The sequence below is a fragment of the Marmota marmota genome, unplaced genomic scaffold (assembly GCF_001458135.2).
Source record: "Marmota marmota marmota unplaced genomic scaffold, marMar, whole genome shotgun sequence".
Classification (NCBI taxonomy): domain Eukaryota; kingdom Metazoa; phylum Chordata; class Mammalia; order Rodentia; family Sciuridae; genus Marmota; species Marmota marmota.
In genome coordinates, this window is record NW_026000229.1 from 45,139,120 (window position 1) to 45,155,004 (window position 15,885).

At 34.2% G+C, this 15,885-nt stretch overlaps 1 pseudogene; it reads right to left on the reverse strand.

Moving 5' to 3' along the window:
- Nucleotides 1–15,403, reverse strand: part of LOC107137674 — a 27,938-nt pseudogene extending 12,535 nt beyond the window's left edge.
- Between the last annotated feature and the right edge of the window lie 482 nt (nt 15,404–15,885).

Below are 15,885 nucleotides of genomic sequence, written 5' to 3' on the forward strand. Positions count from 1 at the left end.
ATATATATATATATATATATATATATATATATATATATTTTTTTTTTGTGAGTGAAGGATATTTTCTTTTTGCATGAATCTTAATTCTTTGTTAAAAACTTGACATTTTAGATATTACAACGTAGTGATCCTGGAAGAAAGTTCTTTTTAAATTTGCTATGGCATGTCAAACATTTTTTTAGTAACTTTTATCTGTATTCTCTTGTGAGGGAGTACTGGGGATTTAACCCAGGAGAACTTTACCACTGAGCTACATCCCCCAGCCCATTTTATTTTTTTGAGATAGGGTCTCAGTAAATTGCATAAAGCCTTGCTAAGTTGCTGAGGTTGACCTTGAACTTGTGGTTCTCCAGCCTCATCCTCCCAATCTGCTGGGGTTAGAGGCAGGAGCCATCACACATGCTTAATATCTGTATTCTTTCTCACATTTTATCTCTGAAGGCTCTATTCAGTTAGCTTGTGTATATTTAGTGTTTTTTAAAAATTGTTTTGTGGTGTTTGGGATTGGACCCAGAGCCCCAAGGGCCCATGCATGCTAGGCAAACTCTCAACCACTGAGCTAAATACCCAACCATTGAAGAAAGAAAAATCCAGCAAAAAACCTCTCCCAATATTTGCTGATTGAGTGTGTGCTGGGGTACTCCTTCAACACTCAGCCAAGCTATGTATAACTTTGCTTGAGTCTTGACTTTATATTTTACCTGAACCTAGAAATCACCAAAGGCAAAAGCTTAGTGTCTTCTTGGTCATTTTCTCAGCATGTCTGCCATCCTGGGCATGCATTTGGCTTTTGAAGCTCTTCAGGATAAATTGGTTCTTTTAAATATCCTAACTTTCTAAAGGAACTCTTTTCTTTGCATTCCTCCAGTGTTTCCGGTAATGTGTAGTTTGCCTTAATTGTGACCTTTTTACCTCTGAGAGTTGTGGGTTATTGATTTGCCTTACAATATTTTCAAGGAATACTTATCACTATTTCTCTCTGAGTTCTGCATTATGTGGAAGAAAAGCACCTTAGATCAGTCCTTCAGGTTAGAAGATTCTTTCAAGAATAAAGTTTGTGCAGGGCATGTGGCTCATGCCTGTAATCCCAGCAGCTTGGGGAGGCTGAGGCAGGAGGATGTCAAATTAAAAGCTAGCCTCAGCAATTTAGTGAGGTCCTAAGGAATTTAGCAGAACTCAGTCTCAAAATAAAAAATAAAAAGGGAGAGGGATATGGCTTAGTGCCCTAGGTTGAATCCCAAGTACAAAAAAAAAAAAAAGTTTGTCCCCTTGAGTCAAGAACTAGGGTATCAAAAGCCACAGAGCCCTACTACCATTTTAAAGTTGCTGTTTTCTTAATTCAACATTCACTTAGTTGCTAAAAACATATTCACTGTTTTCTAAAGTTCTGACAAAGTTGTTTCTGATAGTTTTTTTTTTCTGACTTTTTCAATGTTTCTGTAGAGTAGTGGGCCTTTGGCATTTGCTTGCTGTGATTTACACTGATGTTACTACTTGCCCATTTAAAAAAATCTGTTAGGTGTCTGGTCTTCTTTAATTTTAAGAATTGTATCTATGTTAGTAAAATTGGTTCTTAGTTTGCTATATATCTTGTAAATATTTGCCCCCAATTTGCTTTTTGTATTTTGAATTTGCATATGATGGACTTCTAAAAAATGTTTTTGGTTGCAAAACCTGTTATCATTAAAGGTCCATAAATTCATTGTTAAAAAAATCACATTTTGTTTTAGTGTCACAGAATGATTTCCCATATACTCAGTGATTTTAGGAACTACCCATACTTTCTACAAATGTTTGTATATTTTCATTTATTTATTTATTTGCTTTATTAATTATCATTTTCACTGTACATATGTATGGAGTACAGTGTGGTATTTTGATACCTATACATAATGTGTAGTGATAATGTCAGGGTAATTAAGCTTTCCATCTCTTTATCATTATTTTCGTTTGGAACCTTCAAGCTCTTCCTAGTTGTTCATAAAATATATGATAGGTTATTGTAAACTACATTCATCCTACTGTGTTATAGGGTAATAATCTTATTATCTTGATCTAAATGTATTTTGTATGCATTACTAGTCTCCTTCTATTGCTCTCCAACCCACCACTCACAGCCTCTGATAATCACTGTTCTATATTGATTATTTTAGCATCCACACATGAAAGAGAAGATATGATATTTGTCTTTCTGCATGTGACTTATTCCACTAACTGATATAGCCTCCCATTCCATCCATTTTATTGCAAACCATAGGATGCCATTCTTTTTTTAATGGCTGAACAATATTGCATTGTGTACATTTACCACATTTTCTTTATCCATTTGTTAACAGGTATCTAGGTTGATTCCATATTTTAGCTTTTATAAATAATACAGCAATAAACATGTCTGTGCAGGCATTTCTGGGTATGTTGACATCATTTTCTTTAGATATATTTACAGAGTGGGATAGCTGGATTATATGAAAGATCTATTCTTAGTTTTTTTTTTTTTTTGAGGAACCTCTATACTGTGCTCCATAATGGCTACACTATTTTACATTCCCACTAACAGTATATAAGAATTCCTTTTTCTCCACATCTTTGCCTGAACTTGTTATCTTTTGTCTTTTTGATCATAGCCATTCCAATTGGGGTGAGATAATATACATTAAAATTTTTTATTGTAGATGGACACAATACCTTTTTTTAATTTTATGTGGTGCTGAGGATCGAACCAATGCCTTCCACATGCAAGGCGAGCACTCTACCACTGAGCTACAATCCCAGCCCTAATATATCATTTTCTAAAAATTTTATTTCCCTGTGACTAATGACAATAATTTTTCATAAATTTGTTGGGCAACTGAATTTCTTCTTTTGAAAAGTGTCTGTTTCATACGGGGTTACTTTTTTTTGTTATTGAGATTTCTGAGTTCCTTATATATTCTGGATATGAATCTTTTGTCAAATGAATAATTTGAAAAATGTTTTACCATTCTGTATGTTTTCCCTTCATGTTGATTGTTTCCTTTGATGTGCAGAAACTTCTTAGTTTGATGTATTCCCATTTATCTATTTTTGCTTTTGTTTCCTGTGCTTTTGGGGTCTTCTCCAAAAAAAAAATTGTTCCTTTCAATGTTTCCCCTATTTTCTTCCAATAGTTTTCTAGTATCAGGTCTTACATTAGATACTTGATCTATTTTGATATTATTTTTTTCATATAGGGTGAGAAAGATAGGTGTCAAATTTAAACCTTTTGCATATGGAAATCCAATTTCCCTACCACCATTTATTTAAGAAGCAATTCTTTCTCCAGTGAGTATTTCTGACAACTTTGTTGAATATCAGGTGGCTGTAAATGCCTGGGAGTAATTTCTTAGGAACTCTATTCTGTTCCCTTGGTTTATGGATCTATTTTTTTTTTTACCAATTCATGCTGTATTGATTACTATAACTTTGTATATTTTGAAGTCATATAGTGTGCTGCCTCCTGGTTCAGTCTTTTTTTCCCCCTCAGTATTGCAGTGGCTGTTCAGGGTTTTTTCCTGTTTCCATATAATTTTTAGCATTTTTTTCTAGTTCTTTAAAATGTCATTGGTAATGACATTCCTCATAGAAACAGAAAAAGCAGTCATGAAATTCATCTGGAAAAAGAAGAGAACCAGAATAGCTAAAGTAATCCTTAGCAAGAAGAGTGAAGCAGGTGGCATCATTATACCAGACCTTAAACTATACTACAGAGCAATAGTAACAAAAACAGCATAGTATTGGCACCAAAAGAGACTTTTAGAACAATGGTATAGAATAGATATCACAGAGACTAACCCACATAATTACAGTTATGTTATATTAGACAAAGGTGCAAAAACGCACATTGGAGAAAAGATAGCTTTTTCAAAAAATAGTGCTGGGAAAACTGGAAATCCTTATGCAACAATATGAAATTGAACCCCTATCTCTCAACATGCACAAAACTCAATTCAAAGTGGATCAAAGACCTAGGAATTAAATCAGAGACTCTGCACCTATTAGAAGAAAAATAGGCCCAAATCTCCATCATGTTGGATTAAGTCCCTACTTCCTCAATAAGACTCCTGTAGTGCAAGAAATAAAATCAAGAATCAATAAATGGGATGGATTCAAACTAGAAAGCTTCTTCTCAGCAAAAGAAACAATCAGTGAGGTAAATAGAGAGCCTTCATTTTGGAAACAAACAACAACAAGTGTTGGCAAGGATGTGGGGGAAAAGGCACACTCATACATTGCCAGTGGGACTGCAAATTGGTGAATCCAATATGGAAAGCAGTATGGAGAATCCTTTGAAAACTTGGAAAGGAACCTCCATTTGACCCAGCCATCCCACTCCTTAGTCTATACATAAAGGACTTAAAAACAGCATACTACATGGACACAGCCACATCAATGTTTATAGCAGCACAATTCACAATAGCTAAACTGTGGAACCAATCTTGATGCCCTTCAGTAGATGAATGGATGAAGAAAATGTGGTATATATACACAATTGAATATTATTCAGCATTAAAAGAGAATAAAATCATGGCATTTGCAGGTAAATGGATGGAGTTGGAGAATATAATGTTAAGTGAAGTAAGCCGATCCCAACAAACTAAATGCTGAATTTTTCTCTGATTTAAGGATGCTGATTCATAGCATGGGAGTATTAGATGAACTCTAGATAGGGCAAAGGGGAGGGAAGGGAAAGGAGGAAGCATGGTTGTAGGAAAGATGATGGAATGAGATGGGCATCATTACCCTAAGTACATGTATGAAGACATGAATGGTGTGACTCTACTTTGTGTACAACCAGAAATATGAAAAATTGTGCTCTATATGTGTAATATGAATTATAATACATTCTGCTGTCATATATACCAAATTAAAAAGATGTCATTGGTATTTTGATAAATATTTCATTAAATATGCAAATTACATTGATTACTATAGAACTTTTGACTATATTAATTCATGAATGCAGAAAATCTTTCCAAAGTTTTCAACTTCTTACATCAATGTTTTATAATTTGCATTGTCGTGGTCATTTATTTCTTTGGTTAAATATATTCTGGTGTATTTTATTTTTGTGGCTATTGCAAATGAGCTTAATATCATGATTTCTTTCTCATTGACATAATTTTTTTGTGTATAAAAATGCTATTGATTTATGTATGCTTACTTTGTATCCCTTGACTCTACTGAATTTATCAGTTCTAATAGTCTTTTTATGGATTCTTTACTTATTTTCAAACAGGATAATTTGATTTTTGCTCTTATTATTTGTAAGCTTTTTGTTTCTTTCTTTGGCATAATTGCTTTGGCTAAAACTTCCATCACTATGTTGAATAAGAGTGGTGATAATGGACATCCTTGTATTGTTCCAAATCTTAGTGGAAAAACTCTCATCTTCCCCATTCAAATGGCTGGTTATGGGGTTGTAATATATAGATTTTGTTGAGGTATGTTCTTTCAGTACTTAATTTGTATAGAACTTTTATCATGAAGACATGTTGAAATTTATTGAATGTTTTTTCTGCATTTATTGAGGCAATCAGGATTCTTCTCTTGTGTTGATATAATGGATTGCATTTATCAATCTGCATACAGTGAAACATCCCTGTGTTCTTGGGATGAATTTCATATGATCATGATGAAAGATCTTTATGATGTTCTGTGGGATTTCATTTGTCAGTATTTTGCTGAAAAATTTTGCATCTATATTCATATTAGTCTATAGTTTTCTTTTTTTGCCTTATCATCATGTTGTTTTTGTATCAGGGTTGTTCTGGCCTCACAGGATGAGTTTGGAAGATTTCCCTCCCTTTCAATACCTTGGAATAGTTTAGGAAAAATTGGTGTTAGTTTAAATGCTTGGTAGCATCTAGTAGTGTAGCTATCTGGCCATCAGATTTTCTTTTTAGGAGACTTTATTACTGATTCAATCTCATTGTTACTAGTTTCTTCAGGTTTTCTATGTCTTCATGGTTCAATTTTGGTAGGTTATATGTGTACAGAATTTTATCCATTCCTTCTATGTTTTCAAATTTGTTGGTATATGCTTGTTTCACAATAATCCCTAATGCTCCTTTTTATTTCTGTGGTTTCGGTTGTAATGTCTCTGTTTTCATCTCTGATTCTATTTACCAGAGTCTTTTCTTAGTCTAGCTAAAGATTTGCCATTTTTGTTTATTTTTTTAAAAAACTAACTCAAATTTGTTGATATTTTATACTTTTTTAGTTTCTTCTCTCATCTCTGTTAATTTTTTCCTATTACTTTTGGATTTGATATTTTCTTATTTTTCTAGTTATTGAGGTACAGCAAAAACTGATTTATTTTAAGTCTTTCTGAATTTTCTGATTTAAATATTTTATGATAAGCTTTTCTGTTAGAATTTCTTGTGTTATATCCTAAGAGTTTTGATGTGTTGTGATTCCATTTTCATTCATTTCAAGAAAAATTTTAAATTTTCTTTTGATATCTTTCCTGAGGCATTGGTTTGTCAAGAAGAATTTATTTAATTTCCATGTATATGATTTGGATATTTTCTAAACATGTCCTTGCTATTTTTATTTTATTTTATTGTTGTATACTTAGATTGCACTGTGTTCAGAAAAGATACTCAATATGTTCTTGTCAATTTTCCACTACTGTAGCAAATACATAAAATAATCAACTTATAAAGGGAAAAGTATCATTATGGCTTGTGATTTTGGAGGTTCAAGTCCATGAACATTTAGCCTCGTTGCTTTTAGAATTGTGGTAAGGTGGATCATCATGGTGGTATTGTGTGACAGACAGAACTGCTTACCTTATGGCTAGGGACCAAGAAAGAGGAAGAGACAGGGGTCACAAAATCTCTTTCAAAGGTATGCCTCCATTGACTTGAAGACCTCTCATAGTGTTGGGGACCGCAAATCAAGTCAAGATGGCGCCTGGCAGTTTGCCAGGAGGAGTGGTTTGTGAGGCAACGCCACTGAGCCATTAAGATGATGGGGATTCCTTATTGGCTGACTGCTGTATCTGGATGATGCTAATTGAGTCAAGCTGTGTGTAATCAGTTAGGTATATATACCTCTGCTGTTCCGCAATAATCCTGCTACCTTGAGTTCCCGCTTAGTTCCCACTAAGTTTCCCCTCAATAAAGCAGTTCCCGCTTCAACCTTCAAGTTGCTTGTCACCTCCCGGTTATTTTGCCCAGCCAGACTGCGGCATCATAGGACCCTTGTCTTAAATGTTCCTCACCTCCCAATTGTGCCACTTGAAAAACAAGCCTTTAACACAGGATCTTTTAGAGGATATTCCAGATCCAAACCATAGCATACCACAGTCTCAATTTTTAAAAATTTGTTGAGACTTGTTTGTGGCCTATCATCTGATCTAGGAAGAGTGTTTATGCTGCATTTGTTGGATAGATGGTTCTGTAGATGTCTATTAAGTTCATTGATTTAAAATACAATTTAATTCTGCTGTTACTTTGTTGATATTCTTTCTGGATGATTTGTCTATTGCTGAAAGTGGTGTGCCAAAATCCCTTACTGTTAATATATTGGAGTCTATCTCTCCATTTAGGTCTATTAATATTTGCTTTATATATTTGGCTGCTTCTGTATTGGTCATATACATGTGTGTATGTGTATGTGTGTGTGTGTGTGTGTATGTGTGTGTGTATGTATATATACACACAAATATGTAATATATAATATATATTTGTTACTTTTTATTGTTGGATTGACTCCTTTATAATTACATAATGACCTTTATTGTATCTTTTTACTGCTTTTGATTTAAAGTCTATTTTATATAGGTATGGCTACTCCTGCTTTCTTTGGGATTTCATTTTCATGGAGTATCTTTTTCTATCTACGCATAATTTTAGAGGGGAAGTGGTTTTTTTTTTTTTTGTAAACAACGTAGCTGGGTTTTGATTTTTATCCATTCAGTGTTTCTATGTCTTTTAATTGGAGAAATTTAATTCATTTATATTCAAGGTAATTATCAACAGAAATTATTTTTCCTACAGCTGTTTTATAAGTTGTGTTCTATTTCTTCCTTCCTTCCTTCCTCTTCCCTCCCTCTTGTTCCTTTCTCTCTCTCTCTCTCTCTCTCTCTCTCTTTTTCTTTTTCTCTTCTCTCATAGTCTTCCTTTATGGTTAAGTGATTTACTCTAGTAGTGTGTTTTGACTCTTTGCTTATTATTTTTGCTTTGTCTTTTATAGATTTTTGCTTTGTGGTTATCATGAGTTTTGCAAAAAACTTACTGACTGATTTAATACCTTATTTTGTAATGATAGCAACATAACATGATCGTTAAGGTAGGGAATGAACTAGAGGGAGGAAGACAGAGAGGCGCGTGGATATACTAATGGAAAACCTCTACACTTGCAGTCCATTTATTCCTTCATTTTTGAATTTTTTATATCTCATTTTACATCTTTCTGTATTGCCCATCTCAGTATGTTAATGTAGCTATTATTGTTTTAATTATTTTGTGTTTTCATTTTCTGTTAATGTGAATGGTTTGTATACCATTGTTACATTAAGACATTCTGAATTTGTTTATGTACTTTCTATTATCAACAAGTTTAATGCCTTTCCCTGTTTTCTTCTTATCCATTAGTGTTTCTTCCTTTCAGTTTGGAAAGCTCCCTTTAGAATTTCGTATAGGACAGACCTGGAGGCCATACATTTTCTATGTGTTTGCTTCTTTGGGAATGATTTCTCTCTTTATTTCTAAAGGATAATTTTACTGGGTACAGAGCTCTCAGTGGACTTCCCCCCCCCGCTTTAGTACTGTGAAAATTTCATTCCACTTTTCTGGCTTATAAGATTTCTGTTGAGAAATCACTTGTCAGACCAGTTGAGACACACCTACGAGTTGTTTGTTTCTTTTTCATTGAACCTTTGAGAATCTGCTCTTTATTATAAGCTATCTTGGGGCAGACTTGATTGAGTTAAATTTGACTGATGACTTTAGACCTCTCTGCACCTGGTGTTTGTATCCTCTTTTAGGTTTGGAAAGTTTTCTGTTGTTATCCATCTATGCTCTCCTAATGTTCCTAAAGCTTTTTTCATTCCTCTACATTCTTGTTTTCCTTCTCTGTGTACCTATTTTTTTTTAAAAAATAAATTTGTTTTAATTATTTATACATGACAGTAGGATGTACTTTGATACATCATTTATAATGGTGTATAAATTCTCATTCTTTGATTGTACATGATGTAGAATGACGGGTTGTATAATTATATATGTACATAGGGTAATAATGTCTGTATTCTATTAGCCTTCGTACCCCCATACCCCATCCCCTCCCTTCACTCCCCTCTACCTAATCTAAACTTACTTTATTCTTCCCTAGTGGGGGAGGGTGGGTTCCACCACCCCCACGCCCCTGCTATCATTGTGAGTTAGCATCTGCATATCAGAGAAAACATTCAGCTTTTGTTTTTTTGGGATTGACTTATTTCACTTAGCGTGATATTTACTAGCTCCATCCATTTACCAGGAAATGCCATAATTTCATTCTTTTGTAACGCTGAGTAACATTCCATTATATATACATATGCCCCATCTTTTTTATCCATTCATCTGTTTAAGGGCACCTAGGCTGGTTCCATAGTTTAGCTATTGTGAATTGCTTCTCTGTGTACTTTTGAGTAACTTCCGCTTCATCTATCCTGCTGCTAACGTCTTCTATCATGTTTTAAATTTTGCTGTATTTTTCAACTTCAAGATTTTGATTTGATTTTTCTAGTTGCTTCCATCTTTTGTGAAGTTTTTCTGTTATAATATTAAAACATTTATCTATGTTCTCTTAAAGTTCACTTAGTTTCCTTAAAACAGCTGTTTTAAATGATCCTCCCAAGCATTTGCTCATAATGTTTGCTATCTGGTTAGTTTTGGTGCCTTATTTTGACTGTTTGATGAGGTCATTGTTCCCTGAAAGTTCTGGATGCTTATTGGTGTGCAATGTTGGCTGTGATTAGGTATTCATTCCAGCTTATAATCTGGCTTGGTTTGTTCCCATCTTTCCAGAAATTCTAATCAGGTTTCTTATTTCTTTGGCCTGCATTGTCTTCCACTATTTCAGCACTAGATGGTGCCCTAATTCCAAGTTTGCGGTGAGTCCATGGTTGGTATTTTGTCACTGTTTTAGTGATTGACTATAACACCATGATACAATGCATTGCCACAGCCCTACAAGCAATAGAGCCAATTGATCATGGACTTAAACCTTCAAAACTATAAGTCAAAGTAAACCTTTCTCATTTTAAGTTGATTATCTCAGGTGTTTTGTGTTGATAAAGAAAAGTTGACCAAGAGACATCAAAAGAATAAACAACCAAAGCAAAACTAGACAAGAAGTGTGTTAAACTAAAACATTCTGCATAGCAAAAACAATTAACAAAGTAATAATACATCTTAAAGTTTGTAGAAAATACTTTTAAACTATACATCTGATAAGGGGCTTATATGCTAAATTTATAAGGAAATCATGCTATTTAATAGCACATACATGCAAAAACTATAAAATAGGTATAGAACCTGAAGAGACATTTCTCAAAAGATGATATAAATACCAAATAGGCATATTAAAAGATGCTTATCACCATTAATTACCAGAAAAATTCAAATCAATACCACAATGACACCAAAAATTCTGTTAAAAAAATCTCTAATACAAGAAAAGACAAAAGATAACAAATGGTTAAGATGCAGAGAAATGGAAATCTTTGTACACTGTTGCTGGGACTGTATATTGATATAGCCATTATAGAATTAGTATATATCTCAAACAATTAAAAAGACTTATCATATGATTCTATACCTTGATCTATATTTGAAGGAAATTAAATCAGTATGTCCAAGAGATATCTACATTCCCATGTTCTCTACAGCATTACTTACAATAGCTAAGACATGGAAATAGCAAAAGAGTCTACTGACAGATGAATGGATAAAAAAATATATGACACATACACACAACAGGATAATATTCAGCCTTAAAAAGAAGATCTTGCCTCTTGCTACATGTGGATGAAACTGGAGCTTTATGCTATAAGAGACAGTCTGGAGGAAGACTGCAGCATCGACTTACATGTTGAATCTAAGGTGGTAAAACTCGGGGGAGACCTGAAGTGTTCTACATGTGCACACTGGTAATATGCACATACATATGCATACTGGTAAATATGTAAGATGATGCTTGTTAATTAGTTCAATTGTAGAGGTTATTTCACAGTGTCCACATATATTGAAACATACAGCCATACAGCTTAAGTACATGCAATTTTTATTTGTCAATTATATATCAATAGAGATGAAAAAAAGAAGTTAGAAAAAGACAAGCAAATTAAACTCAAATGAACAGAAAGAAAGAAGCATGACAGATAAGAGCAGGAATCAATAAAATAGAAAGGAGACAAAATATATTAAATTAATGCATTAGGGTTCTCCATAGAGACTGAAACAATAGCATGTGGATAATTTTATGTGCTTCTATTTTAAAGAATTAACTCAAGCAAGTGTGGAGTCTGGCAAGTGTAAATCCAGCAGGCTGGAGACTCAGGGAAGAATAGATGTTGCAGCTGGTGAGTTTGAAAGACTAGAGTCTAGAGGTAGAATCTCATCTTCTTTCTTTTTCCTTCCTTCCTTCCTTCCTTCCTTCCTTCCTTCCTTCCTTCCTTCCTTCCTTCCTTCCTTCCTTCCTTCCTTCTTAAGAACTTCAACTGATTGAAGGAGTCCTCTCTACCCTATAGAGGTTCTTCTATTTTATTTAAAGTCTATTGATTTAGATGCTAATTTCATCTAATAAGAATACCTTCAAAGGACTATCTAGACTATCATTTGCCAAAATAGCTGGGTATTATAGCTTAAGTTGATCCATAAAATTAACCACTATAAAAAAAGCAAACAACTCTATCAAAGCTTAAATCTTTGAAATGTTTAGTAAATTTCATTAAGTCCTTAGTTAGGTTGATCAATAAAATAGAAAAAAAATGACTGAATTAGAATGAAAGAGGAAATATCAATGAAGATACTAATGATGTTAAAAATTATAAAGTAATATTGAAAAGAATTCTATGCTAATACATTTAACGGTTTAGTGGAATTGACAAATTTTTCAAAAAGCGTATTTTTCTCTTGGAACAAGGCAAAAATATCTTCTCTCAAGAATCTGTTCTTCATTGTACTGGAAATCTTAGTCCTTGCAATAAGAGAAGTAAAAGGAAGAAAACGATAAAAAATTTTACAATTGTTTCCACTTATAGATGATAGCATTACTGGTTTGGCAAATATTAAAAATCCTACAAAGCAATCACTAGAAAAAAATGTATGAATTTAATAAACTTATTAGAACATGATATTCATAAAAAATCATATAGCTGTAGGATTATCTTTTCACAAAATTGTGTAGTGAAAATTATATAACACTACTGAAAGAAATGAAGGAAGAGCCAAGTAAACAGAGAGATACACATTTGAATACTCAGCAGGCCATTACAAGTTTCAATTAGAAAACTCTGTTTCTCACTGGTCCCCTCCCCCAAAAGAAAAAAAAAACCTGAAAAAATAAACAAACAAACAAATAAACACAAAAAGAAAACCACTCTGTTTGTCATTTCCTTGAAGCCTCAGTAGAACCCAGCTCTCACTTTTGCCTCTTTTAGCTCATGAGGTTGTCAGAGGCTCTGCTGTGTTGTCTTTTAGCAGCTTCTCTCTGCCTGATTTTTCAGCCTTTTGACTACACCAAGAATTGATAAATGGTAGAAAATGATATGCAAAAGTTGGGCTTATCTCAGTGAACTTTTCTTTTCTTAATTTCTCAATTCCTAGCTGCTTCTGATATTTTCAAATCTCTCTCTCTCTCTCTCTCTCCCCCTCCCTTCCTCCCTCCCTCTCTCCCTCCCTCCCCTCCCTCCCTCCCTCCCTCATTATCTATGAGAATCAAATACTTAGTCCTTATTCACTTTTCCTGGTTCTGTCAAACACTTTTGCTAGAGTATGTTCAGATGATGTCAGCCCTGATTTGGTTGTGTTGTCTTTTCAATCTGTTGACTTCTCTCATTTCCTCACTTCGGCTTTTTAACTCCATGAATTTATTTTCTGAATAATCCAGAGTATTTGTCCTGTTGAACATTCTATGCTTTGTATTTATTATTTTTCTACATTTTCACTGATGCATTATAATTGGGCATAATGATGGGATTTATGGTTACATTTTTGTACATGCACATAACAACATATAATTTGGCCAATATCATGCTCCAGAACTTCTCATTTCCTCTCTGCTTCCTACCCTTAAGTTGCTTTTCTCTACTGATCTCTCAAAGGTCATTTCTTTTTAAAAATTTTATTCTAATTAGTTATATATGACAGTAGAATGCATTCAGACACATTGTACTCAGGAGCATAACTTCTCATTCCTCTGGCTGCATATGGTGCTGAGTTACATGGGTAGTGTAATCATACATGTATATAGGGAAATGATGCCTGTTGCATTCTACTGTCCTTCCCATCTCCACTGCCCCACCCCTCCTCTCAGTCCCCTCTGCACAATCCAAAGTTTCTTCATTCTTCCCTACCCCTTCTCCCACTGTGGATAAGCATTCACTTATCAGAGAAAACATTTAGCCTTTGGTTTTTTGGGATGGGCTTATTTCCCTTAGCATGCTATTCTCTAGTTCCATCCATTTACCTGCAAATGATACAATTTCATTCTTCTTTAAGGTTGGGTAATATTACATTGTGTATATGTACCACATTTTTTAATCCATTCATCTTTTGAAGGGCATCTAGGTTGGTTCTACTGTTTAACTATTGTGAATTGAGCTGCTATAAACATTGATGTGGCTGTTTCACTGTAGTATGCTGATTTTAAGCCCCTTGGGTATAAACTGAGGAGTGAGATAGCTGGGTCAAATGGTGGTTTGATTTCAAGTTTTCTGAGGAAATATCCATATATCCATATATCCATACTGGTTTCCAGAGTGACTGTACCAATTTTCAGTCCCACCAGCAATGTATGAGTGTACCTTTTCCCCCAACTCAAAAATCTTAACATAAATAAATAAATAAATAAATAAAAATAATGCAATCAATAAATGGGTTAAGGGACTGAGAGACACTCCACAGAAGAAGAAATATAACTGATCAATAAACATATGAAAAAAATGTTCATCACCATAGCAATTAGAGAAATGCAAATAAAAACTACTCTAAGATTTCATCTCACTCCATCAGAATGTCAATTATCAAGAACACAAGCAATAATAAGTGTTGATGAGAATGTGGGCAAAAAGGTACACTCAAAGGTCATTTCTTACAGCAGTTCAGCCTCTCAATGCTGTTGGAGTGTGATGTGATTCAATTGTATTTTATTTAGTAATGATCCGGGGGATAGTCACTGTGTCAATTTTTAGGGGCTGTCATATCACAGGTCGCCAGACAGTAACTTTAACAACAGACATTTATTTTATCAGTTATGGAGGCCAGATATGAAGATATTAACTGGAAGGGTTTCTTCTGAGTATTTTCACCTGGGCTTATAGATTGCGATTTTCTACCTCTGTGGTCTAACTCCCAGGGTCTTTTGTGCTTCTTTGCATTATTTTCTCCTATTATAAAAAGTTTGAGAGACATATTTCTGAGAGTGACTTTGAACTTGTGTTCCTCTGACTTGCTGGAATTATAGGTGTGCACCACCAATCTCTGTCAGGAAAAAAACTGTAGGCTGAGATAGGAGGATCACAAGTTCAAAGCCAGCCTCAGCAAAGCCGAAGCACTGAGCAACTCAGTGAGACTCTGTCTCTAAATAAAATACAAAAATAAAGCTGGGGATGTGGCTCAGTGGTCGAGTGCCCCTAAATCCAATCCCTAGTACCAAACAAACAAACAAATAAACCAAAACTGTAGGTATGGTTTTTACTGGTGATGGAAATCTGGGTTTCCTCTGAGGGCCTGAAGCACATGTACAAAATATCCTTTTTGTCAGGTTGACTTAGGTCATTGCTCTGTGGGTCCACAGGAATATCTTTCAATCATGGATGATAACTTTAATGGCCTCCAAGATTATTATCCTCATTTCTCAGGACTGAGAACTCCAGATTTGAAGAAAATGAGTTATAGTATGACATCTTCAAAGGTCAAAAATCAGAATGAGCAGGTTTTGACAATATCCAAACTCTGTACTAACAAAATGAATGAAGCTCAGCTTTTGGAATAATAAACTTTTTGTTTTCTCCTCTGGTGAGAATTCTTGGGTTCGATGAGAAAACATATCATTTCCTGGTTTTCAGGATGCCCAGCATTCTCCCGTGGTTCTTTCAGTACCTGTATAGCACAGAAACCTCAAGCTCCAGAGTGTAGGAGAGGAGGTCCAGAAATGGATCTGAGGAATCCATGCTTTGTATTTATGTCATTGAATTCATGTAGTGTTCTCACATATTTCTCTCTGCTATGGATTTCCTATAGACTGGCATTAGAGAGCTTTTATTAATCAGGCTCATTTTTATGATTTGTGTTATATTTTTTCATATTTCCTCCATGTGATATAAATATTGACCAATGTGTTAAGGTATTGTCAGCCTATCTTTTTCTTATAAGTTTTTTTTTCTGAAAACTGTTAATCAATCATCTTAGTGTCTATTGATTGCTCCTTTAGATCCATTAATTTATTATGAATTGCAAAATGTTGATTTTTTTTTAGTTCTATAGTTCTCATTGCAATGAGTATCTTGAATTTCTTTTTTTTTAAATTTTTTATTTTGAGAGAGGGTCTCACTAAGTTACTGAGGCTGGCTCAGATTTGCCATCCTCTTGCCTCCCCTCCTGAGTCATGGAGATTATGACCTTCGTTTCTTTCTTTTTAAAAAATATTTTGTTA